The sequence below is a fragment of the Lissotriton vulgaris genome, chromosome 2_1 (genome assembly GCF_964263255.1).
Source record: "Lissotriton vulgaris chromosome 2_1, aLisVul1.2, whole genome shotgun sequence".
In the NCBI taxonomy this organism is placed as follows: Eukaryota; Metazoa; Chordata; class Amphibia; order Caudata; family Salamandridae; genus Lissotriton; species Lissotriton vulgaris.
In genome coordinates this window covers 583,577,412-583,602,696 of record NC_141687.1, presented here as the reverse complement: position 1 = coordinate 583,602,696, position 25,285 = coordinate 583,577,412, and the positions used below count along the sequence as shown (strand labels likewise).

The window sequence follows — 25,285 nt, the reverse complement described above, 5'->3', positions numbered from 1 at the left end:
AGTCTACTGGAGTCTACACCTCCCTGCCACTCACCCTTGACCCTCCTGGCACTAGCCCGGTTTCCCCCAAGAAAAAACTAAAACAAGCAATGGTATAGCCAATAGGTCTCGCCTTTGGGACCTTATAAGTGTTTAGCCACGCAACAGTTGATGTTGTTGCACCAAGGATATTGTGCTGCATAACTAAATACTTAGAAGGTCCCAAAAGCGAGACCTATTGGCTATGCCAATGCTTGTTATTTTTGACTACCTATCTCATGGCCCATAGCTTCCAGAATAACTTCCTCTGGAAAATACAACTTGATTGGTCGAGAGAAAACTTCCTGATTCTCTTGTTACAGTATAAAATGTCACCCATTTCCCGAGTCACAACTATTGATTTTATAATGTAATTTCAGCACTTTGCAATAAAGACGTTTTAAGGATTGTTACTGGCTTGCTAAATCAGTCGTGTAAGTTCTATAAAGTGTCAAGCTCTCATACCCTCTTGCTGTAGCAGTTGGGTGAGAGCCTTAACTAAGTGCATTACATCCCCAGTTGTGGAAGCACCCGATCACTGACAGTGCAATTGCTCATAAAGCTGCTGGCATTCACCAGTGTCTTAGTGTAACCTACTGTCTATATTGCTGTAACCCACTTCCCGTATAGAGTCCCGCTTCATCAGTCAACGGGGCTACTCATCGCGCAGGTTCTTGAGCAGGGCTACCACAGGAAGACAGATTCTTATCCTCTCAGTTTGATTCACGCAAGAGTGAAAGGAACAAGACTTGGCTACCATAGCATTTTTATCTTGGTGTTGCATTGCCTTTTTGTAACGCCAGGTAATGCAAGTACAACACATCACTAAAGTCAGATTTACCAAGCAATGCAAAGCCACCTTGCATGGCCCCGCGGAGCTTGGTAAATATGGAGTAAAGCAAGCTAGTGCAAGTCGCTGCCTTGCATTACTCTGCTATTCAAAAATTGATGTCAGGGGGAGAAAGGCTATGTAGGGCAGCCCCTCTTACAATTTTCTGACTTCTTTCTCAGAGAAGCGGTCATCACACAGAAATCGTTTGTGCAGGACACCACAGACATCCTCAATATCTTGAAGGATAGGACCTTTGACCCCACCAAACAGTTATTGGTTACTATCGATATAGAATCATTATACACCAGCATCCCCCAGGGCGCTACACTGGTGGCAGCAGCTAGGGCCCTGGGTGCGATGGAGTGGTTCTACGACACACCAGTATCATTTGTCCTCCAATGTATTGAGCTGGCACTTACTAGAAATTTTTTTGAGTACAAAGGACAACTGTACCTACAGACATCTGGGACATCTATGGGGGCTACTTTTGCCCCCAGCCTGGCCTGCATCTATGTGGGCCAGTTTGAGGACAATGTGATCTAACATCCCTCGAATCCGTTCCTGAGTAACATCCAGGAATGGAGACGTTACATTGATGACGTCCTCTGTATCTGGTCCGGTACAGAGGACCGACTGCATTCATTTCTCAACTGGCTTAATCAAGCTGATTACAGCTTACGGTTCACCTGGTCCATTAGCAACAGCAAGGCTGTCTATTTGGATGTGGACATACTGGTGGAGGAGAACACATTGGTCACCACTGTTCACCATAAAGGCACGGACAGGAATTCTCTCCTGCACTACCGCTCGTTCCACCCAAGAGCTCTAAGGGACAATTTACCGGTGGGCCAGTTTCTTCAATACCGCAGGAACTGCTCTACTACTGAAACTTACATGGACCAGTCAGCGGGGCTTGTTACCAAATTGCAGCAGAGACAGTATCCGACTAGAGTAATCAAACACGCACGCAAGAGGGCTCTTAACACCCCACGCGAGGCTTTGCTCGAACGGAATGCAAAATCAAATCATCCGTGTTTACCGGTCGTGACCACCTTTGACCCTCTGTCTACCAAGATAAGACAGATCATCCGCAAACACTGGACACTATTGGACACTCCTAATGACAAAATGCCAGCCCCACGTTTTGCATTCAGAAGGGCAGCCAACTTACGCGACAAGTTGGTACATACCGGGGATGCTACAATGAAACCTGAACTCAATACCATCCCGGCAGGCCACTACCCTTGTGGCGGATGTTCTGTGTGCCCACTGACCACTGCCACCAAAGAAATCACCTTACACAATGGCAAAACTTGGTACCTGACTAAATTTAGCAATTGCAACACGACACACCTCATCTACAGGATCACCTGCAGCTGTGGGTTACATTATATAGGTCTTACCACACGCAAAGTGAAGGTCCGTATCCAGGAGCACCTCAGTACGATTCGGGCCAAGAAACTTACAACACGCTTGGTACAACACTTCAAAGAAAAAAATCATGGACAGGGTGATCTGCGTTGGACAGTATTGGAGAAAGTGGTGGGAAACACACATAACCTAGATATGATGCTGGCCAGAAAAGAAGCTAGGTGGATCTACCTGGAGAAGGCGGATAAAGAGGGGCTTAACGATTCCATTGAGTGGAATAAAGTGAGCAGAAGTTAGGCTTTCTGGGTGGTCCCCGTGTAGCATTAATGTCATGCAGATACAGACAATGCATATCCCGTAATTCCCTATCTACCTGTGGCATCCCAGAGTAGGTCTCATTTATTATCAAGTAATCCCCTTGGGCCCTACTTTGTGTAGGGTTTGGTATCACTTAACACTTACTCATGACAACTTTTATAGGGTACATTGCTGCATTACACTTCATTGCATTCTGCCCCTCTGCACCACTACTTCCTAATTGAATCATTCCAATTCATATGCCTGTCGCGGACTGTTCGCCCTTGATATGAGCAATTTATATAACTGTCAGCACCGCGTTATACTCTTGACACTCAGGGCGATGTAAATAGTGTCTGAAGTGACCCGATTCATGTAACCTTTTTCAATAAAGCCCGGCGGTCACAATCGCCTTTACTTTAACTTCAACCCCTACCCAAGATGGCCGACATGTCACGTGATGGGAGGAGTCCCTCCAGGCTTACTTCCGTATCGCCTTTCCAGCATTGCGCTGTGATACGTCGGAAGCGCCGGAGGGACTCGGCAGCGGTAGGTGAAAACTGAAGGCGAGATACTGTTCCAGCGGACACAAATACGAAGCTGCAACGGTAGGATCGCTTGCGCATATATTTGAGAAGGATGGTGGGCCCTCACTAATATCTGGACTGCAGGTAAGTCCTGCAGCGCGTCCATAACCACACGAGGTATATGTGTGTTGCCTCGCTAACTTGGCCCACAATCGGCGGGCGCCGTTAAGCCATTATCTTACTCATCCTTTACAAAACCCGGTTCCGGGGGAGTCCCAGGCCAGATAATTCCGAGGGTTCTGTACGAGTATGTAGGATATTACCACTATATACCCCAGTGCCTTCCTATAGATCCCGGTGACAGCCAGATGGGAAACATTAAAAAAAAACCCTTACTATGCTCACACATCCGGAAAGATTTTATTTCCATACATATTCACCATAACTTAGAAACGGCATCATTATATGTTTTTGCACAGGTAAACTCACATCTCGGAGTTTCCAAGACGGTCTTGTGATCTGTGACACACCGTCTTCTTGATGCTCGAGGGTACGATTACCACATTCGAGCATAAGGTAATGATTGTGCTATACAGCCTCCGGCAATGGGGTGGTGTTGTGTGCTGTGGCCTCCTATATTTACCTACTAAATAACCACTGCTGTGCTCTGTTTGTCTTTTTAATATATGCATGTGTACAGGTCCTCATATGAAAGGTGGAGGATTGTGAATAGAGACCCAACTATTTGCCCTGACGAAGTTGCCAATGACAAGGCAATGAAACATGTCGGTCCAGTCGTAAAAACTTATGGTATCAGTTGAACCATTTTTAAACGTGGAGTTTGGCAGCACCAGAATAAAATCGACTCAGCCAGCCAAACTACACATTCTTAATTACAACTTTTTTGTTTGTTGGGTGTGGGCACTTCTGTTTTCAATAACTTTGTCTGTCTCCTTCTCTATTCTCTCTGGTGCACATCTCTTTTGCACTTGTTTTATCCTCCTTGCCAGGAAAGTAGCCGATGATGAGAAGCGGGTATACCGGTGATTAACAAACCGGGAACCCCCTCGGGTGTTGCGTCCGTGAGGTACTTTCCTGGCGCTCTCACATATTTTTTCTATGTGGGTGAGTCTGTACACTTTCATGTTTATATATTTTAAGGCATGTACGGACCTGTAACACTGTAATATATATTAAAATTTCTTTGGTGAGCCAATATGACGTGTGGCCCCATTAGTTACAGAGTTTGAGAATTATATCATGCAGGCTTAATAGGGCTTTCTGTTTCATTTGCATTACTCTGCGCCAGGGAGGCGTTCCATGGGTGGAGAGTGGATTTTCCCACGCTCTACCCACAGATTTTGGCACATTCTCAGATGCCATAAAACAAACACTTTAATAAGAGGGTCCAAGGGCGAAATTAACGACTCACATTAGGTACATGCCCCAAAACAGTCTCTCAATACACAAAAGAGTACCTAAAGGTCGAAAAAACCACTCAACTGTCCTGTGGATGTCGTGTCTCTGACGTGGTGCGACAACAGTATGTGGTTGTACTAACAACCTGGATTTCTCAGGTGATATGACTTTTTATCTTTCACACAAAAAGCAGTAGTTATGTTACAACGGGTCCTGAAGAAGGCATGAAAAATGTTCGTTGATATGCTGAAACATGTTGACCACTACTGATCACGTATATTTTGTTAAATCTGTGTTTGCACTGAGTTTTTAGAGTTGGAAGTCTGGGGGTTATCAATAAATCATTTACATCCACCTAGCCTATCCAATTTTAAGTATTGCACCTTTCACTTTTTTCACTTACTTTCACACTGCTTTTTCATTAGCCACACCAATACTGTAAACTTTTACACTACCTCCCTTTTATAAGTATACTTTATGCACATTTGAATACGGCTAAGATAACAACTAGCCATTTGTTTTGTTATGTCTCCTGGGCAAGGAGTACCCAAATGATGCAAAAGAGGGCGGTACAGTGTGGTTTCTGATGGGAATTTTTCCCTATGCCCTTGAGTTTTAACTCAACTATTATCACACTTAGCTCACACTGTTGGTTCCCACTGTGTTGTCTGTATGGTGTTGGGGCTGTTTCTACAGTTGAGTGGTTTTTTCGACCTTTAGGTACTCTTTTGTGTATTGACATTCTCAGATGCACCATGAGTGGGGAGGAAAAAGCCTCAGAGGATTGTTTTTGTGCAGGTAAGTGGAGAAAACCTACAACACAGACACCCTTACATCACACCACAAGGGTGCCTGCATTGGCGCTAGGCATCAAATCTACTAAGGTATGACATATTCTTGCTCTATTCCTGCGCTGGCACACTGAGTGCATCCTAGCACCAATGCAGCCACCATTGCGCTATAGTGCAAGGGTGTCTACATTGAAGGAATGATTGTTTTTATGCAGATAGGGACATTGTCCTGCACGAAAAACCAATCTTCAGAGGCAATTTCTCATTTCTATGTGTGCTGCAGAATATAGCACATGTTGAAGGAGGTAATAGAAGAAATAACGTTTTTTCTCCTCGTTATTCCTCTTTTGGAATAGCATAGCATTTCCAGGTTTACTATTCTTAGAAAATCTGTGAATGCACCAAACTCTATGAGAGGATGTGTAGTAACGCCTGCACTCCATCCATGGAACGCATCCCTGTAGTGCCTTACGTTACTCTAGATTTAGTAAGCCATGCAGATCCATGCAAGGTGGCTTGACATGGCTTAGTAAATCTGACTTCAGAGCTTAAGTTGCCTTGTGTCACCTTGCAAGATGCAAAGGTAATACTAGTCTTCAGTAAATCTGGTCCTTTGTGCATTGTTGTGCATTGTTAATCCCATGGCCTCAAGCTCTTATTGTTGCCTTTCCCCCTGCTTTCCATTGAGTTTCTGTGTACTAAGGAAAGTACAGGAGGAGAAAGACCGCATCCTTCTGGTACTCCTTTGTTGACCCAGACAACACTTGTATCCAATCTTGATTCACTTGGCCTCTGCTTTACCTTGGATCTTTTCAATGCCACCCTCACCTCCCCTCTGGGAGCTCCAACACTGTCAATAGCACTTTGCCACTGGATTCAAGCTTTCCTGGCTGATGAGGGGTGTTACGCCGGAATCGTCCCATGATGCTTGTTTCCTGTCCAGGGAGGACCTGGCTTGGCAGTTCGGGCTGGACTGTTCCCATGAGGAACAGAGTCAAGACTGATTTGCATATAGCTGGGTCTGCGGTGGTGAAGTGAGCAGAAGAATGATGATGGATTTAACCCAGATCTAATTGTGACTGGGGGTGAGTGTCTGAAAGGTTTCAGCGCTCCGTCCATCATCCTATTGTGATTGAATAGCAGCCCTCAGACGTCTCTGTATGGTGGTCTGGCACTTGAAAGGTTAACCCTGGAAGCAAGAGACTGTTTTTCAAATATTAGACATTTCAACGGTGTTGTGAAGGTTTGTTCCATACATTGGCACATATTTGAGATTCAGAAAAACAGCATTCAAGCCACCTCCTGTTCACTAATGAAAGTTCTAGACTTCTCTGGGATGTGCTCCAACGCTTTGTTAGGAGTAGTAAGCACTACATATGTGCAATTAAAATACAACACCATTTGTTTTGCATTGAGTTGCTTGTAGTGAAGAATTTATAACACAAAAAACAACATTATGTGTATCCGAAGGCAAAAAAAATAAACTGCATTAAATCAGTTAATTACATTTTCTGAGCCAACTAAAATCCTCTCGACAGAGGAACAGATTCTATTTTGTTTGTGGTCATTTTGACAAGAGTGTGACAGAGGATCAGATCAGCTGTAATATAAAAATGAAAAAAACAACAGCTAAGTCACAGAAGAGGAGGCAATAATAGGAAATAATAATTGGAAAGGGAACACAACATAGGTAGAAGAAATGGCAAGGAAAACGGATGCTATAGAAGGAATGTGGAGGGAAATCACAATAGTTGAGAGAGAGAAAGAGAGAGAGAGAGACCGGTGTGAGAACTGCGACGGAAAGAGAGCAAGAAGTTGAGAAAGGGAGAGCTAGGAGGAGAGGAGAGTAGAAAACAGAATAGAGGGAGGTGTATATATACATATGTATATTCACTTAAAAAAACCATAGGCTTCAGGCCTTATAAAGTTAGGAATTAGCATTTAAAAAAACCATTGAAATTGTACTAACTATATTTCGCGCACCCGCAATTCACTGCTGATGATGTCACATATTACATCATTCATGACATGGTCAGTGACATCACTGATGACATCTCAAATGACATCACTGATGACATCACTGATGACATCTCATTTGACATCACGGATGACATCACTGATGACATCATCCAGTGACTGTGTGTTTCTGTAAAGTTTAAATATGTTTTACATATTGAAGAATGAGTGGATGTATAAGTGTCTGGATGAAGGATTTAGTAGGTGCATGACTGACTGTATGAGTGAGTGATTAAATGTGTCTTACTAAATGCATGGGTTAGTGACTAAACTGTCTGAATGTGTGCATCAGTATGTCTGTTGTTGTGTAAGCTGCTGCATGTGTTGATCAGTAACTATATGAGTGGCTATATGGGTTATTGATTGGTTGCCCAAGTATTTGAATGGGAGACTGAGTGTGTGTGTTGGTGGCTGGGAGGTGTGTGACTCTGTGCATAGATGTGTGAGCAGTTGATTCACTAGGTGTATGAGTTCAATAGTGCATGTTGAAACAGCTATATGGGCGGTTGACTGTGTGCATGGGTGTGTTGGTGAGTGAATGGATATCTCAGTGCTACATGTCCAAGTAAGTACATATGTAAAACACAGTGCATGTGAGAGTTGGCATATATAAATGACTATACATGAGAGCCAGTGAATGTGCGAGTGGCTGTATGGATCATTGTGTACTTGTATCAGTGATTGTATAATTGAGTAAGTATGTGTTAGTATATGTTTGAATAAGTAAGGTGTTGTCTGTATAACTGTATAGTTGAGGAAATGGAAGTGTGATTGATTCTTTGCATGACTGACTAGGTGTGTGAGTAACTCCATGGATGAGTGGCAGTGTGTGAGTGTCTGTATAGGTGTATGAGTGCATATGATAGTGTTGTATTGATGAGTGACTGTATGTATGAGTAATTCTATGGGTGAATGAGTGAATGTGTGTGTAGACCTAGGAATCAGTGAGTGCGTATGTAGTAACTGGTATTGGTGTATCAATGGTTTCAAGAATGGTAGTCTGTATTTAACAGTGGGTTTATCAAAGGTTATATTAGAGTGTGAGGAGGTGCATCGTATTATCACATGAATGATATCATCAGTGATGTGATCAGTGATGTCAAATGAGATGTCATCAGTGATGTCATTTGAGATGTCATCAGTGATGTCACTGACCATGTCATGAATGATGTAATATGTGACATCATCAGCAGTGGATTGCGGGTGCGCGAAATATAGTTAGTACAACTAACTATATAGGAGCAATTTCAATGGTTTTTTAAATGCTAAATCCTAACTATATAAGGCCTGAAACATATGGTTTTTTAAATGAATTTGCAAGGTTTTTAAAATGCTAATTCCTAACTATATAAGGCCAGAAACCTATGGTTTTTTAAGTGAATTTGCAAGGTTTTTTAAATGCTAATACCTAACTATATAAGGCCTGAAACCTATGGTTTTTTAAGTGAATTTGCAAGGTTTTTTAAAAGCTAATTCCTAACTATATAAGGCTTGAAACCTATGCTTTTTTCAGTTTATTTGCAAGGTTTTTTAAATGCTAATTCCTAACTATATCAGGTGTGAAACCTATAATTTTTTTCAATAAATTTCAAATGTTTTGTAAATGCTAATTCTATTAGCGGATAACGTTTATATATGTTATTATCCTTCTGGGACCACCTGGGCAGCCATTTGTTTCTCAGGAGAAGTGAGGCGCAAGAGAGCACAAAACAAGAGTGGAAAACGCGAAAAGGGGGCAGGGTAAAGACCCCCTGACCCGCTAGCCCTTCTCAGGGGGTCCCAGAAGGGCCACCTAATGCAAAAAAAATGTTGTTTTTTTTAAATCGCGGGGTACGCACACGGTTCGAAATAATTTTTTTTTTTGCACTTGGGGGTCCTGTTGGGACCCCCTGAGAGGGGCTAGGGGGTCAGGGGGTCTCAACCCTGCCCCCTTTTTGTGTTTTCCACTCTTGTTTACGCGCACGTAGATATATAATTTGCTCAAATTCAATTTTCTCAACAATTACTGTAGGGATTTTAACCAAATATATCGCCAGTACGTAATATATACTTCAAGAGGTCTTTATTCAATTTGCATCATGAAAGACAAATACATTTTTTTAAAAGCAGTTCATACTCTTACATATAAGATAATAAATACATACATTTTTAAAAACAAGTTAAGAAAAGTATTAAATTTTTAGACGATGATGTACAAAAACAAAAAGACCCCTTACTACATAAACAATACTACATTCGAGCTAAAAAATATAAAAAACATGTACTGTGGGAACTTCATTTGGCAAGGTTGCGAGAACAGATTGACCATGCCCAGCTCACAAATTTTGCTACACCAATGGCAATAGGGGTTGAAGTATCTGTTTTAAGAATCCTAGTCGCTGCCACTGCAGATCTGGTACCTAGTAGGCGACAGACTGGCAAAAGCCAAACTTTCCTGGGTAACAAGTACTTAGGGCAGCAAAAAAAAAGATGTTCAATATTTTCTACTGCTGTTACACAGAAGGGACACTTGTCGCTACCACCAGTTGACCAGGAGTGCGTAAGCTCCCTCACAGGTAACGAGCCTACTCGTAAATGGTGATACAGTTTGCGATCGTTTGGCTTTGTAATTAAGTCCCAGTAGGCATCATATTTAGGGACATCCTTTACAACCAAAAATTCGAGTGTCATGGTGGGACCAACAACCATTACGGATCTCCTCTCAGGGATCCAGTGCCAATAAATATCTTTAAGTGCCTTTTTTGATGGAAAGGTCGCACGTGCAGGATCAACCCACAATGCCTCCAGGCTCAAGTTTTTTAAAAGCATCCTGAGATGCGAGAACCAGGGAACCCGATGGGACCCCTCAAGCCCCCTCACCTCAGTAATGGCCTCAGAAAACAGGGTTAATTCAGGTGTAGTCCACAGACGACGCCAGAACGCCAATGGTCTATACTTTACTGCATCCTCGATGGATTTAACACCTAAATCAAGCTGCAAGGGTAAGGAAGGTGTAGATTGTGGGAGACCAGTTGCCATTCTGAGGAACCTATTCTGAGCCACCCTCAGAGTGGTTAGATCACTATACCCCCACAATTCTGCGCCATAAATGATTGCAGGAATTATCTTGGAGTCATATATTTTTACCAACGGTGCCAAGGGTTTAGTGAGAGATTTTGCGAGCTCCTTCAGTAGGGCACCCCCAAGTTGAGCATGTTTCAGAGTCATAAGATCCAACTGGGGTTTCCAGCTCAAGTTCTCACTTAGTGTAACACCTAGGTATGTAAAAACCTCAGTTTGTTCCAAAATTGCTCCACTCATTGACACCTTGGGCTTCACAGTCCTAGGACCTCGCAGGACCATAAATTTGGTCTTATTGACATTCACTTCTAACTCATGGTCACTGCAAAAACACTCAAAACGGGCCAGTGCGGACTGAAGACCCTGCTTCGTTTTTGATATAATTAGAGTGTCGTCCGCAAACATAAGAAGGGGAATTTTCCTTCCAGCAAGGGAGGGCGCGTCCGTTGGATAGTTAGAAAAGTATTTATTCACCCCATTGATAAACAAAGAAAAAAGGGTGGGGGCCAACACACACCCTTGTCTAACCCCCTTGGCAACTTTAAAACTGCCAGTAACCTCTCCTGGACCGCCCCATCTTACTTTGGCATAAGTATTTAGGTGCAGATTAATCAATAGCGCCACCAGCTCTTTGGGCATGCCCAAATCCAGCAGGACTTCCCAATGCTTGGTCCTGGGCACTAGGTCAAACGCAGACCTAAGATCCACAAATGCCGCAAACAACAAACCTCCACCAAGATAGACCACTTTCCAATAGAGTAGCATGAATCTAAAAACTTGCTCTAAAGTCCCCATATGTTGCCGAAAACCCGCCTGAAGAGGACTTAAAACATCGTGATCAGAGATCCAAGTCTGAATCCTACCCAAAAGAAGGCGCGCCACAATCTTTTGTATAACATCAATCAGGCTAATAGGACGATAATTAGCCGTTACTGAGCGGTCACCCTTCTTGTGGATAGGGAGGATCTCCGCCCCTAGCCATGAATCAGGAACTTTCGCACCCCTTGCCAAAGCATTGGCTAAAAGAACAATGTATGGGACCCAGAGGTCCTGTTCCTGCTTAAACATATCAGCTGGAATGCAGTCAGGACCTGGTGCTTTAGCCCCCGGGATAACCCTTAACACTGCCCTCACTTCTGCTGGCGAAAAAACCAAGGCTTCGTTAAAAGTAATGGGCAGCAAAATTGCTGAACTAGTGACATTCGCTTTGAATTGGTTCTCGTAGTATTCCACCCATTCCCCTGGCTCAACACAGTTTGAAGGGTATCTATCCTGTGGGTGATTGCCCCATTTAAGCTGCCGCCAGAATTTAATCATGTTATTAGTCTGGCAGGCCTCCAACAATTCCTTCCAACGAGTCTCGTCCCAGTTCTTCTTAGCAGTGGCCTGCACAGTTTTGTAGGTGGCCCTGCAACTACGGATTAGGCTCTGATCTCTTAACTTTAAAGCCGCATGCAGCGCCTTTTGTGACTCCCTGCATGCACTATTAAACCAGGTTAGGGGCTTCAGCTTATTTCTTCTAGGGCCAGTAGATTTAATAAAAAGAGTTTTCAGTTTTAAAAAAAGATCCCTGTGTAGTGTAGTAATGTTATGTAGAAGGGCCGACTCTTGGCTGAACCCACTGATTTGAGTCATTGTATCCCTCAACATGGATCTAATCCTTGACAGAACCTCCTCATCCAGGGCAATTTTGGGCCAGCTGACCCTTCTTTCATTGTTGGATAATAAGACCTGCGGCGGGGACGCCTCTACCACCGAGGGCTCTAAAAAGAAACCTTCTTTGAACGATAGGACCAGGGGATTGTGGTCACTCTCAGGTCTGTTTGCTACCACCATATCCAGCAGACTTGGCCACATTTCCACATTCACCAGTATGTAATCCATACGGGAACCAGATCTGCCGTTGTCGTAGGTCATTGCCCCCATCCTATCAGACTTCAAACGCCCATTAACTGCACGCATTCCCTGGTTCAAGCATAGACCCTTTAAAAATATGGCTGATTGGGACCATTTCTTAATAGGTTGTAACTCCAACCCCGGAATGCCCCATAAAGATTCCTCATCTTCTGTAAGCGTGCCATCGTCCGGCCCCATAGGTTCAAAACAGGTGTTGAAGTCCCCCAACACCACCCTATTGGTATTCACCGGAAGAGAGCTTAAGAAACCCTCCAACACCAAGGCAACAGGAGTACATTTTCCCCCTTGGATACCCCGCATATAAATATTTACAATCACCATAGACAATCCCGTAGACGATTTTACCTGTATGGCCAACATATCGGGGTTATCCAGTGGGAGCTCCTCCACTGATACTCCCACATGTTGGCGTACCCATATTGCTAGACCACCCACTGGTCTACCCCTTGCACCCTTCACAGCTGGTCTAAATAAATTCAGAAACCCCGCACGGAAAATAGGCCGTGTAGCCCAGGTTTCCTGGAAAGACCAGATATCAGAATGGTCTATAAAGGACCCCGAGTCGGGTAAATCAAGCTTTGATTCAAGGCCAGCAATATTCCATGAGCATATGCGTAACATCGGTAAACACAGATCAGTTGCCCCCTTCCCAACTCCTGCAAGACTAGATAAGACTGGACAGGGCGGACAAAGAGTTGGGCTAACATAAGTGCAAGAGGGTAGGCGACTTACAGGCAAATCAGGTAATAATGATTCACCTAGGGTAGCTTTAACAACATTTAAACCAGCATTTAAACCAGATATCCGCTTTTCGGATCCCACAGTGAAAGAACAATGGTCAGCAGAAGGGAGTACAGTTTTAAACTCTACAGTTTGTACAGACAAAGGACTCTCATATGCTGGATATAATAAAGAGTTAGGTGTTGGAGTCACTGTACCCAGTGGACTATCGACGGAGTACCCCGGCTGTCAATCACACCCATCGAAACAGGAGAAAATATTAAATCTGTTAGATGTTTCCAACGGAGTAAAAGGAATCAAATGATCCATTCTCCTGTTCCCATGTAGGTGGTCCAGCCTCCCTAGAGGCAAACTATAACCTCTAGCAGGCACTGTACTCCACCCAAGATCATTCCTCGTGGGCAGAGGTCTAAGAACTTGCCCCGTATAACTATTGGTGGGTTGCAAATACCTGTCAGGTTGTATGTCAGCTAATCCTCCCGTAATATATACAATTACCCTTGCCTCCCACATCCCCTGCTACCTCCTCCGTTATACACCATCTCTAAATTTCCCCCGATTGATTCTATGGTCTTAGGACAGCTCATGAATCGAACAAAATCCGGCTCCCCTGCAGATCCCAGCCCTCCCAGTATCTTTCGTATGGCACTTCCTGCCTTTAGAAGTCATTTTGTCTCCCTACTAAACAAATCACTAGTTTCCAGCCAGCTTCCATCCAGCTTTAAAGAAGCTCGAGTTAGGCCCCTAATAAAGAAGCCGGGGCTGATCCCATCAACCTAAAAACTATAGGCCTATATCTCAGCTTCCTTTCTTGTCCAAGATTTTGGAGCAACATGTTCTGATGTCTTTGTCATCTTTCTTGGAGTCACACCATCTTCTCCACGAACGTCAAGCTGGGTTTCGGGCGCATCATAGCACCGAATTGGTGATGCTTTCGGTGCTTGATGAGCTCAGAGGTATGGCTGACAGTAAAAAACCGAGTGCCCTGATATTATTAGATCTGTCAGCGGCATTCGATACTGTCAGCCATACCCTGCTCTTGGACAGATTGGCCGCGTTTGGGATACAAGATGTAGCCTATAAATGGCTTAAATCCTTTCTTTCTGAAAGATCTCAGAGGATTCAATTGGAGGATTGTACATCAAACCTGGGTACCCTGAAGTGTGGAGTCCCCCAGGGATCTGCCCTGTCCCCACTTCCTTTTAATCTTTACCTGCAGCCGCTAATTGACTCTTTAGTAAGCATGGGCTGTAAAACCTTTAACTATGCGGATGACACTCAGCTGTTACTCAGCATTGATAACACTGCATCCGCACAGACCCATGCTCAAAACATACTTAGCTATACGGTGAATTGGATGACAGCAAATTAACTGAAGATCAATCCCGATAAAACGGAGGTCCTGGTGGTTTCATCTGAAGCGTCTCCTTGGGGTGATTTGTTTTGGCCGCAAGATCTTGGCCCGACCCCTAAACCCTGCGCCAACGTTAAAAGTCTTGGCATTAAGATCGACCATGAGCTGTCAATGGTCAGCCAGATCTCGTCAGTGGTTGGGACCTGTACTAACTTCATTAGACAGCTACGTAAGTTAGTCCCTTTGCTTTCCCCCTCCACGCTCCGGACAATTGTCTCTGCTACAATCATCTCAAGACTTGACTACGGGAATGCCCTGTATTTGGGTCTCCCCCAAACACTGATAAATAGACTGCAAGTAGTCCTGAACGATGCAGCCAGGCTGATCTTTCGGCTACCTCGACGCACTCATGCATCGCCATTGTTATGTAAGCTACATTGGCTCCCCATAAAACAAAGGGTGGAGTTTAAAAGTTTGTGCCTTGCCCATAAGGCAATCTATGGTCAAGCACCGGCTTACATTAAAGAACGTCTTGGAGTCTATAGACCGACATGATCACTAAGGTCTTCAGACACTGAACTGCTGTCCTGCCCTCGCTATAAACTAGCTACGAAGGGTGGTAGATCTTTCTTGGTGGTTGTCCCACAGGTTTGGAACAAACTTCCTGAATTCCTTCGTAAAGAATCTAACTTGTTGCAGTTCAGGAAATCCTTAAAAACATTCCTGTTCAGAGAAGCTTTAAGCTCTACTATACCCGTCACACAGAACTCTAAAATTTACTTTAATTAAATCTATATACTAAATTCCCTGAGTGAACATAACTTGGGACGCTAAGTACTATACTTGTGATGTAAACACACCAGTCCTTTTGTCTGTCTTTTATGCTTAAACAAATATTTTGCTTCAAAACTACATATCCCACAATGCCACTTAATGGCTCAAGTGGGGCAGTATATAATGAAAAAGCAAAAAAGGACTCACTGACCGTGAGAAAAGCCGTGAGGCTGAAACGCGTCGGTGGAGTGTTGGTGAAATAAAGTAACTTTCAAAAAGTATCCGGTTGTGCCGCCCTTCTTGTACAAAAAAAAAAAAAATATATATATATATATATATATATATATATATATATATATATATATATATATATAATTATTTTTTTACCACCAAAGATGCGGCACTCAGGGTTTAAGTTTAAGTTACACAATAAAGGTTTATTTCTCCAGCTCGGACCTATATATTATTATCAGATTTTATATATATATATATATAAATAAATATTCATATATATTTATATATATATAAATATATATATTCACTGACAAAAACAAAGGTTAAAGGGATGTTATAGTTAGGCGAAAATGTTACATAAAACGTACCATTTGAAACTACCGAAACCACTGGAATTCACCAGTTACTTCAGGGTACAAGTTATAGTTACTTGAGTCAACCAAAACCCGTGAATTTTAGTTGTTTTGTTAGTTTTAAAGGGTACGTTTTACATGACACTTCCACCTAATTATAACATCCCTTTTGTTGTAAATTAACAGCGATTGGATTAAGCATTAGCAGAAGACATCTTAATATCTTAGTATCTTAACATCTTGACATCTTAGTATCTTAGTTCTAGCCGTTAACTTGACATTTAGCGGACTCCATTTTGTATTCACGGCAGCCATTTTGTCTGCTACATGCTGCCTCGTGTCGACCATCTGCTTTGTCCTATCTTGCTCTCCACGGCATTTGAAATCTGCCCGGCAACAAGTTATATTTAGCATCCCCCACTTTTGCGCATGTCAAGTAGGGTCTACATCTGTTAGTGATTAGTTCCAGATAGGAATGTGTTTGTCGACCCCCAGAACTGTTAGCTCCTCCCACTGATCGATTGTGCCTCTCGATATTACCTTATATGTACATAAACTGCGCTCTTGTGTTTTGTACCGCCCTCTTTTGAGCCCCTGTGCGGGTATAAATAAACCATGCTTTCTTAGCTCGGGGTGCGACTTCTTGCAATGCCGAAGGGTACTGTTTGAACCGTAGCACCACCTCATGAGGTGTAATAAATATTACTTTTTCTATTCCAGTTTCTGTGCCAACTTCTTCCTAATGGTCTGAGGACTTTGTGCAGAGAAGGGCGAACCCCTTGCACTGGTGGGTCAGGCTGAGGCCTGCTCCGACACTTTGTTATTTTCAGTGAATTTCTAAGATTTTTTAAACGTAAAGTTAAATATGCATAAGAATCCTTGCTATAATGTCACTTTAACCGTTTTTTTCAGTGAATTTCTAGTTTTTTTAACATAAAGTAAGATCTCTATTTTAATGCATGGCGGGGGTGCTGGGCGTAGGGTCTTGCCTGGCATTGGCTGTTATGCTGTCTATCTACTCCTTTCCCTCCATTGTATATGTCCATACCGCTGCCCCCTCACCCAGCCTTGTGTAGCCATTGTTTTGCTTCTTCCATTCCTGCCTGCCCTGCACAGATAGCTTGCTGCCCCTACCCACATCCTCCCTGCCCTCTGTTTTAAAGTCCATGTACCTGCTCCCTTCCTCCTGCCCTGCATGGTACGATGAGCTGCCACTGCCCTCCAGATAGCTTGATGTCCCTGCCGACTTCTCCTGCCTTCCGTTGCCTGAATCTATTTTCCTATCATTGCCCTCCTTCTTAGCTTCCATGCTTAGCTTGCTGCCCCTAACCTCTTTCCCCCTGCCCTCCGATGTCTTGTGCATGCCCCTGCTCCCACTTTTTTGCCCCCCACATTGCATGTACCTATTACTGCTCCTCATGTCTATTCTGACTGTTCTGTTGAGCTGCCACTGTCCTCCCACCTGCCCAACATGGTCAGATGGCTGCCACCTATCCCTGCCCAATGCACCCTGCCTTTCATTGACAGAGTTCCATGCCCTTATCCCCTTCCTCCTGTCCTCTATGGTCCATATTTCTGCAACTCTCTTATGTCCTCCATGCTCTATTGTCGTGCAACTGCTCCTCCTTACGGCTCTGCGTGGTCTGTTGTGAAGTTCTTCCCCTTCCCTTGCCCTCTCTTGTCTACCTCACCCTTCTATCCTCCATGTTTTTTTGCACAAGGCCCTGCTGCCTTCCCTTTCGCCTACCATGGTCGTTGTGTTGCCAGTGACCCTCCAGCTTGCTATGCATGGTCTTTTGTGCTGCCACTGCCCCTCCCTTCTGCCACGTGTGGTCCACTTGCTGCCCCTGACCCCCCTCCCACTTTCCCTCAGTTGTCTGTGTGTATGCCCTTATGGCCACCCTGCTGCTGTTCATGGTATGTTGTGCATCCAGTGCCCATCCTGCCTGCAATGCATGGTCAGCTTACTGCTGTTGCTCCACCTCTGCCTGGTCTTTTGCCTCTACCTTTTCCTGCACCTCTGTTGGGAAAGAATGTCCCTTGGCATCCATCATGCCAACTCTTGTGCTTTTGAATTGGCCTCTATTGGAGGCTTCATACGGCCCTGGCAAAAACCTTTCCGGGAAAAATCTTTTTTTTATTGATGTTTGTGCTTTATCTACGGTGGAGAAAGTGGAAATGAACCTGCCCAACTCCTTGACAAAATGCTTTCTAAAGAGGTTCCTCTGAGCTATGGCCCCTACTTTTGAGACAGCTAGTTCCCCCAACTTGGGGTCAATCTTAATAAGGAGAGACTTACACCTCTCTGAAGATAATGCGCAGTTCACATTGTCCAATAAACGTCTCTCTGTGCCCAACCTGCCACAATGTCTGTTGGCATGGGTGCCCCTGACTGTTTATACTGCTCCACTAACTCTACAATCTTTGTGAGGGCCCACACCAGCTAGGACTTTGTCTGGATACGCCTTCCATGAGTGGTCAATGCCCTTCTTTGTGTCCTTCATATATTTTCCAAAAAAGGTGCATATCTTCACATCTATCTCAGGCTTTGAAGCTACTTTCCGTCCAAATGAGGTTCTGGAACACTCTGTCCTCTATCGAGCCCTGACATCCTTCTCAGGAGGTTGACCGATCTTGCTGGCTACTTAGTCTGCCACCTTCTGATCTATTCGAAGGAATGAGGATGGTAATTACCATCTGGTTCAGACATATCAGTGTGGCCGGACTCTCCATCTAGTGAGTCAGAGGCGTTAGATCCAGTCACGTTCCTCATCCTAGGAGACCTCCTCATCGGATTCACCCTCCCCTTTGTTGGGGAACGCAAAATTGGGTTCAGTATTAGGTACAACTAAGTTGTGTTTTTTCCCTGGAATGTCCTCCTCCGAGTAGGGTGTGTTTTTTAATGTGCATGCACCCTTATCGAAGACTTTGCACAATCTATCGAAGCATTCCAGGTACCCTGCATTACATATAGAGGTCTTCCTAGCCCCAGAGGAAGAAAGCCCACTAGGACCTGCGCCTAAGGCCTTAGGTTCACCAAAAATCCCCATGATCTGGGTTGCTAACCTATTTGCCTGGTCCTGCAGGGGGTCAAGAGCTTTGGAAATTGCCTGTGCAGCACTTTGTCCACCTCTGCAGGTAGGCATCATCCCTCAGGTGCCCATTCCTCTTCATCCCCATAATATGAAGAATATATTCATGCTCTTTGAGGGACACCATAATTCTTGATGGTGAGAGCACAGTGTCATTGAAAAAATGCCTGTAAATGTCACACAGGGCAGCCCCCTTGCCGTGCTCTTAAATATGACCTTAAAGGTGCACTTACTTGAACTTGCCGCATGTTGGCGCATGAAGTCAATCTGGCCGTGTATGAGGCTACATGTCGCAAACAGACCACCAAGGCAGTTTTAGTCTGAGTTAGAGTTGGAAGGGAAAGCCCCAAGGGAATATCATAGGTTAACCTCAAAGACAATTCCCTAGCGCCCTTCGCAATCCTGGGAGGGTGCACAAAGCTTCTCTGTGAGGCTGCTGAGTCCTTTAGTGGCGTAAAACAGAGCCACCTAGAGGACCTGTTTAGGAGCAGAAATCAAAGCGCTTTGGCTGAAATGCCTACCACGCCTGCAAGTACCAATAATACAGTGAATCACCACCAATATATCCAATATAGCATCAATTAAAGCCTCTAAAGAATAATGAGTTAATAAGGTAAATGACGTCACTGACGGAGGTGAAGAAAGAGGGGGCCTGGGACCAAAGTTAAAACAAAATCAATTTTTGTTGCGTACCTGCGGGACTCCTGCAAGATCTGGAAAAAATAAACCCCAATATTGTCCAGGGCTGCTTTGTTTACTTAGCGCAGGGGGTTCGTGGCCCCCCTCTCTGAGCCATTATATGCCCCAGGAGCCCACACCGAGACACATTTCATACAGGGAGGGGGGCCCGTGGCTCCCCTTCCCAGACTGTTTTTGGCCTTGGGGGATTCCATTCCCAGGGCCCACAGTTATCTTTCAGATGAGGAGGGCGCACAATCCTCCCCTAACGGAACGCTCTAAAGGAATACCACTAGGGTTAAGAGACACCAAGCGGTTGTTCATCAGGAACAGAATCCACACCCACGCGACCAATGCCAAAGAACTCTTCAATGTCATACAGCAATTCCCCAAACCCCCCAGCGAAGCCACGGACATCACACCATCCTAGGGACTCTGCAACAAGCTCAGCCCCTACTTCTATCTAAAAATCAAGGCCCTCTACGACAACTTCAGCGAGCAGACGGCAGACACCATCCCATGCCCTACCACCACCGACTATCAGCCAATCATCACCACCTGGAATCCTGCCACCGCCGAACACACCGCTGCGATCATGAAGAACACCCACTCATGTGCCCCCATGGAACCCTGCCCACCACACATATACCACAGGGCCACCATGACACCCAAAATAGGATGCACCATCAACACCTCTTTCGAATCTGGCATCTTCCCAGACGACTGGAAGCGAGCAGAGGTCAACCTCTCCTCAAGAAGCCCATGACCAACCCAACCGACCTGAAAAACTACCGGCCCATCTCTCTCCTCCCCTTCGCTGCCAAAGTCACAGAGAGACTCATAAACACCCAGTTGACCACCTTCATCGAAGAAAACTCCATACTAGATGCCTCCCAGTCCGGGCTCTGCAGAAACCATAGCATTGAGACAGCTCTCCTAGCTGCCACCGACGACATCCGCATGCTACTAGACCAGGGGCACACCACAGCCCTCATCCTACGCGGCTTTCGACACCATCTCACATCGCAACCTGGCAACCAGACTCCACGATGCAGGAATACGAGGAACCGCCATCTCCTGCATCTGATCTTTTATCTCCAGCAGAACCCAGAGGATCAGACTCCCTCCCACACAGATCAACTGCGGAGTTCCCCAAGGATCATCGGTTAGCCCCACGCTCTTCAACATCTACATGGCCCCCCTCGCCGCCATCGTCAGACAACATGGGCTCAGTAGTATCTTACGCCGATGACACCCAGCTCATCTTCTCCCTCATGAAGAACGCCGAAAACACCAGACTTGGTTTCCAGGAAGGAATGAGAGACGTAGCCGCGTGGATGTTATGTTATGTTATGTTAGGTGCCATTTGTAAAGCGCGCTGACGCCGAAGCTTCCTGGCGCTGATGAAAAACAGCTGCCTGAAGCTCAACTCAGAGAAAACCGAGGTCCTCATCCTCAGACCCTCCACCTCGGCCTGGTACAACTCCTGGTGGCCCTCCACACTCAGAAGTCCGCCCACCCCAACAGACCACGCCTGGAACCTTGGCATCATCCTCAGCCCCGCCCTCACCATGGCCCGTCAGATCAACTCCATCACCTTCACCAGCTTCAACTGCCTTCGGATCCTCCGCAAGACCTTCAAATATATGCCCCCTGAATGCAAAAAACCATCACACACGGACTCATAACCAGCAGATTGGACTGCGGCAACAGCCTCTACGGCAGAATCAACAGAAGTCTCCTACACAGGCTACAGACCATACAGAACGCTGCAGCTAGACTCATCCTCAGAACCCCACGTCATGAACACATGACCACATGACCCAACACCTACGCAACCTCCACTGGCTCCCCATCGAGAAGAGTGTTACCTTCAAGCTGCTCACCCATGCCTACAAATCCCTACACAACATCGGTCCCAAATATCTCAACAAGAGAGAGTCTCCTTCCATGTACCCAAGAGAAACCTTCTCTCTGCATACCTCGCCCTCACAGAGACCCCCCACATCCACAGAACCAGAGCAGGAGGAAAAGCCTTCTCCTCTGTCGCAGCCAAAGCCTGGAACAAGCGCCAGTGAATATCAGACACTCCCCCACCATCTTCACCTTCAGGAAGAACCGCAAGATCTGGCGTTTCAAGTGATCCGGAGCTGCACCCCCCGCGCCTTGACACCCTCACGGGTGAGTAGCGTGCTTTATAAAACTCCTGATGGATTGATTGATTAATTGATTATGCACTTGGATCAGGGGCAAACCACTAGAGAGACGAAGAAGAACTGAAGGGCACCATAACTGGGGTCAAATAAATAATATCACTCACAGTAGGATTTTAAACAGCACAAGCACCATGAACTAGGAGCAGGCACGGACCAACACAAGCATAAGGAAGAACACTGGATATCATTCCTGACCTCAAACAAATAGACAACCTCCTTAGGAAGGAGGCTAGTGTAAGCAAACACTCTGCATACACGGCACTGCCACAATGTGGTAAACCAATGTGTGCTTCTCGAAGTATAAGACATAAGCAGAAAACTCCTGGTTTGGGGAAGAACTGTGCAAACCTAAATGCATGGCTCAGACAGACTACCAGCAGCAAGGGCAAGCCACCTTGCATAAGCAGCACAAACAGAGCAGGTAATAACACAAGGGAGCATCAAGCAAGATAAGCAGGTTGCAAGTCCTTGCAGATTAAACACCGTGACAGGTTTACAAACAGACTAACCATCCACTGCAGATGAATATATACATTTTTGGCACAACTAGACAATCTGTTGCAGCAAAGCTTATAGATAAGAAGAGCTGACAGGACATCCCTTGCAGGTGAGCGCAAGTATTGGAAGCATAGAGAAGCTATCCCCAGCAGCGAACACTGGGAGCATGGGTAAGCCATCCCTTGCAGGCAAGAACCATGACAGATCAACCTGAGCGACATACACAGTGGATGTGCATTTAGGGGTGAAGAGAAGGCTACAGTGAAAACCCAGGGACAACTGTAATGTCTGTTTCACATTCCAGGCTAAAAGGCTGAAACACGTTAGTTGATCTGCTGTGCACAGAGATTTTGTTTGGGCTAGGTACAGAGGGCAACCACAGGTTAGAACACACCAACATGAGCACTATACAAAGAGGGTGCATGTATGAGTGAGGAAAGTGGTACAGACATCACCCCTTGACATAACCTAAATGAGCACACTGTGTGGATGGTACAGATAGACCATGTCCATGTTAATCGAACACATGTTAATCGAATGTGTGGAGGGTGTGTGAGTATGAACAGACACCATGCCACCGGTGGGTCAAAGTGAGATCTCCCACGGGGATGGAGATCAGCACATTGTATATATGCGCTGTTTCGCCCCACGCAGCACGTGCACAATTTCCAAGTACAGACAACTCTCACAGACACAGGGCATGGAATACAACATTGTAGGAGGTCAAACTAACGAAGCATGTGATTGCGATGCAGTTAAAAACATTTGAAAGAGACTTAGGGGCTTATTTACAAGCCCCTTGCACTGCTGGCGCATTATTTTTAACATGGGAGAAAGTGAAGTACTGGCGGTACATGGGGCTTGTAAACAAACCTTTAAGCCTCTGCTGTTTAATAACTTTGTTGTCATTGGTGTGCTCTCAGCCTCCCAACCTACATAATTACTTCTGAATTACCAGAGTGGTATCTGATGTGAGGTATGGAGAGGCTAACCACAAGAAAAAGATCCTAAAGTTCCCCTTTTTTTGCATAATGACTAGGATGGTTAATAAAAGTGGTTGTCTTAATGATAGTAGACATAGAAGTGGCCGATATAGTGAGATATTTTTTAAATAATGGGAAACAAAAAGCACAGTGGCCAAAATAGTGCACTAATATTTAAATAATGGGAAACAAATAATAGAACAAGCATTGTGCATAATTACTTCTGAATTGCAAAAAGTGGTATCTGGTGTGGGGTATGAAGGGGGAACAGCGTTTACAACGCAACTTTTACCACGCACTACCTTTACCACACAACTTTTACAATGCAAGTCGTTACAACGACTTGCGCTGGGGAGCACTGTAGGATAGGGAATGGTTTAATTTACTATCCAAAACCTTCCCTACTATCCACGAGGACTGGAGTTGGAATAGTAAATTAAACTATTCACTATCCAGCGCCCCGCAACGCAAGTCGTTGTAACGACTTGCGTTGTAAAAGTTGCGTGGTAAAGGCATGCGTTGTAAAAGCATGCGTAGTAACGACATACATCCGGACAGGAACCACTATATAAAATAGAACAGTATGAGAACATTCACACTACCGCCAAAACTCGCTGCAAACTTCGTCCTTGGGATGTTACATCTGTTAGTCATGTAAAGATACAATACACCAAAAATTCAGGCAGTTTCAAATAATTCACGACTCTTTTCTATTCTTCAAAGAAAGAAATGCAGGCACATTTATTTGTCATGCATGTTTAAGGCCTACTGCATTAATTAGCAACTATAATATGATTCCATCTGCATTTCTAGTTCATTAATAAGCTTTCTCAAATTCACATTAAGGGTTCATGTTAAAACAACATTCAAACAAGACCCTACCTCAATTTCAGTGGTGGACGGCGGGGAACTGAGGTGGTGGTGGATGTGGAACAAAATATAAATAAAAAAAGTGCCGTGGTTTGGCTTTCAGACAGGCAGTGGGAGCCTGGGCCTGTTCCCCACCAGGCTGTGCATTACAACCTGGTGGGGAGGATGCAAAGTGCACATGACTGTTTGGGCTGCCCAAAACGGATGGACAAAACGTCATGCGCACTCAGAGTGTGCCCACCGCTCCTCCTTGTGTGACCTCAGGCTTGCCTCGCCCATAGCTCTGAAAAATAAAATTATAATGATTATGTTATTATCATTTTATTTTTCCTGCTCTGAGAGCAGTGGGGCGACACAAGCGTTAGCGGAGGAGCCGCCCCTGCTCAATTTTAGTTCATAACTGTGAGAGGGGAAGAAAACCGTCGCCCACCTGGAAGACTACTAGCTCGAAGGATGGAGGATTAAGAGACTGTAATTCTGCATGAAGGAAAAGGCAGAGTACATGACCCCCTTCCACAACTGCTAACATAAGGAGTGATTTTGCAGATATCTGACTTTGCCTTGAAATACACATTCCTTCCCATTCGAACAGATTCTCGAGGTTTTCCTAGGATAGAGTTTGCAGAAGTTCTCTCTCTCCTGAGCAGAAGGTTACCTACAAATTACTACAAAGCCCCTCGCTGACTATGAGTTATACTCTTAATATCTGAACTGAACATGCACTGGACTTTTCAGTCAGTATTTGAAAAGCAGCACCCTCATGACCTGTGTGGACCTAAAGATTAGTCTCTGAACATGGAGCTACATACTGCTCAGATCAATTCAGCTGGGGCTAACTAGGGTCAAGCATGTTTTTCGGGCCCTTAACCTGAAGAGCCTGCCTGCTTGAAGTGCTTATCTGCAGACCTAACTACACATGAGTAGTGGCTACGCCTCGTGGGTAAACTCAATGAGCATCAACTCTTCTCTGTTATGGGGCCTCATTCTCTCACTGTAGCAAGTTTTGAGCAGTGCTACATCATCACACGTGTGCTTAGAGTGTTATCACTCATGGGGTCTCCTTCCTTTGGTCTAACCTGGACAATATTGAGCCATATCAACTGTTGCCACTGCACCGAATCCAGTGTGCACAAACACCTTGTGACCCTTTAGTGAACTGCTAGGCTCTCTTGGTTTAACCCCCTCAGGAATGCACACATTTTTAGGTCACTTCTTAAATGGTTTATAGGTTTGACCCTACAACA

The 25,285-nt window shown here is 44.9% G+C and overlaps 1 protein-coding gene across 1 annotated transcript in view; it reads left to right on the top strand.

The window, feature by feature from the left end:
- The window catches only part of SAXO4 (stabilizer of axonemal microtubules 4), a 132,309-nt gene that overhangs the window by 104,416 nt on the left and 2,608 nt on the right, over window positions 1-25,285 (top strand). The gene's annotated exons all lie outside the window — the stretch shown is intronic.